The sequence below is a fragment of the Olea europaea genome, chromosome 23 (genome assembly GCF_002742605.1).
Source record: "Olea europaea var. sylvestris chromosome 23, O_europaea_v1, whole genome shotgun sequence".
NCBI lineage: Eukaryota > Viridiplantae > Streptophyta > Magnoliopsida > Lamiales > Oleaceae > Olea > Olea europaea.
In genome coordinates, this window is record NC_036259.1 from 5,977,755 (window position 1) to 5,981,029 (window position 3,275).

A 3,275-nucleotide genomic window follows, 5' to 3' on the forward strand; every position below is an offset into this window, starting at 1 on the left:
AACAATGAAGTAGAAGAAGTGAAGCAGAAAAACCAATAATTTGAAGATGAAAATGGGTGAGCCTTGTGGGGCTATTTATATGCAAATGTTTTGAGGGGAAAAAATTTGTAGTCGAAATTTGGCCACTATAGCACATGAGCCCAGAGTCAAGCTCGTGAGCTTGAGGACGAGCGGCTCGCCAAACAGCTCGACTCGCCAAATGGGGCACTGCACTCAGCTCCAGCTCGTGATTTGACAAGCCCAAGCTACCCACGAGCCTGATTTTGACCAACTGACCCAACTAGCTGCTCGGCCCATTTAACATCCCTAATTTGAGGGAACAAAATTGTACCATTCCAATTGTTACTATTTAATAATTAAACTTAAAATTATTTATCAATGATCACTGAACTATATGTCATGTTACTCATCCATCACTCAAGTCAACAATGTTTGCTGAAGTAATGAATTTTTCCACTTGAATGATGGATGGATAACACGGTGTATAATTCAATTATTAAATACTAATACTTGACATAGTTCAGTGACCAACAAAATATATTTTTAAATTCAATTATTAAGTAATAACACTTGATAAAATAATTCAATGACCATTAACCTACGTGGGTCGTAAAAAATTAAATGAAGTCCAAAATGATACGGGACTTTATCAAACTAGTGTCATAAAGAAACAAAAACATTATGAAGAGTCCAATCTAAATTCTAAAACTTGAAAGCGTTAGATGTGCTTTTGTATTTATTTGCAATGTTATGTTGTAGATATTAGATAAAATTCATTGGTAATTAATTTTTTACTTGATTTTTATTCATTAGATAGCGATATTGCTTATATGAGACAAAATAGAGGCCTTCATCTGTGGGTTGGCATAATTGTGGAAATATTAGGAATTTGGATTGGGAAGAATAGTTGGGGTACAACAATGTAAAGCAAAAACCAATAAAATCTTTGGAACATAGAAAGCGATCAATATTGATGAATAATGAAGCAAATGTTAAACACTTTACAAATATCACCTGAAATATATTTGTTTATCACATTAGTGGCTACATGTCTCTGCTGGATTAATTTTGTAAACTAACATAATATAATAGCAATTATCATTTTCGGGCCATTTATGGGATGAACAACATTATACTACTTTCCATGCTTTGGGCCCTTGGGTTCATTCTTATTTCTTGCCCAAGCCTACCCATTGAGCTTGTGGGCTATATATATATATATATATATATTTATATAAACTCTCTTTGGTGTGTGAACAATGTGAATAAGCTTGAAGAATTGGATTCAAAAGAGCCGTAACCTCCTTTTCTCGTTTTTTATCAGATCTACATGTTCTTCATTGATCTCCCATGGCTTCTAATCAAGTTTTGCCAACCATTGGAGGTATATCACATGCTATGACTATGAGAAGGGTTTGTCAAATCCATTGATTTTTTGACAATTGGTATCAAAGCTAACTTCTCAAATTTTATAGATGTGTCATTCCATTTATTTTCACTGTATATATATGCGTGCATATCCATTTTATCCATGATGGACACATGTGGATGGTTCATGAACATTTACAGTGTGTTTGATTGACATGAAAAATATTACCTAGAAAAGAAAATATTTTCCATCTTTTGTGGAAAATAAAAACCACCTCTACCCAAGGAAAATATTTTCCTTAAAAACAAGGAAAATAAGGCATATTTTCAAAAGTTGGAAAATGTTTTCCATGGAAAAAAATAGCAATCAAACACTCTAAGTGAAAATTTGGATGGAAAACTGATATTTTTCATGGAAAATAAATGTAATCAAACACACCCTTAGAATTTCGTGATTGTTGTTCTTCCATCTTGGAAACTAAATTTTTTCCACTGCCCACCTAGGATATAACTTGACTGGTTGGTAAATATGTTGTCTATAATTCAGTTTTTTAGGCTAGCTTCTCTCAGCTTTCCATGCTAAAAGCTACATCTCCTTTTTTGGTTTTGACTTTTCTCCAAATAGGTGCATTGTATTTTTCCAATTTTTATGTTCTCCTCTGCCGTAATTGACCTTCATTAATTTCTAATCATAGTTTAGATGTATCCAAAAGATTTATCCTTGTTATATTCTATTACAAACATCTTTTCCCCAATACTTTGGATGGTTCTTAGTTTAATTTAATGGGCCTTTTTTTTTGGATGGTATTGTGTGTGAATATATCTTATAGCAGTCAGCAACTTTCAACCAAAAAAAAAAAAAAAAAATCATAATGCACAGTATGGATTCTTTGATCAAATATTATTATAATAGTCAAACGTTTTTCAAAGATGCCCATTTATGAATTTTTTTATGATATTGTTACATATTTGTTTTGGAGAAAAGAAATAGATAATCTTTTTTTTTTTTAGACTAAATATTTTATCCATGTGGATTATAAAATTTTGTTGTATACCAATGATTTGGAGTGGCTATGTACTCACCTCTCGTGGGACTAGTCATGATAAATTATCGGGATTGTTGTATTGTTAATGCTTCCGCTTAATGACATTATACTAAGATCCATACGGATAGTGAATTTGCCCTCTCGGTAAATCATTATTTGGTAGGATGCTTAGATTGGTGAAGAGAATGCATGAAGTATTATGAACATGCACAATTTTACTATCCTATCGATAGTTGATTGATGCATTTGGTTGTGACACTAAATGTATTTCTCTTACCTATGAATGAGTTAATGGACTCTAGCATTCAATGATCACTTTTGTGGATCATTTAAGAAAGTTGAAGAAAGAGTGAATACCATGATCATGTCTTTCACATGCATATTAATGTCGCTCTTGTGTGTTTTCTTCAGCTTTGGGCAATCCTCAATTTTCTGCCATTTTGAAGCTAAATGGGACTAATCATAAACAGTGGGTTGAATCTCTCATGATGAATCTTACCATCATGAAGTTGGACTTGGCCTTGAGAGAGGACTCTCCTCCTAAGTCCACTACTAAAACTTATGTCGATGAAAAGAAGCTCTATGATGACTGGGAGTATTCAAAATTGGTGTTGTTTGATGATCATGAGGTATCACGTGGAGGACTTTATATGTGATAGCATTGCAAAGACTGAGACCGCTAAGGCATTTCTAGAAGCTATCAACAAGAAGTACAAAAAGTTCTCCAAGAATGAGAATAATGAGCTTCTGAGAACTCTACATTCCACTATTTATGATGGTGTCAGTGGAATTAGAGAGCACATTGACAAGATTGTGGCCTATTATCACAAGATCAAGGCAATTGGTATGGAACTTGATGAG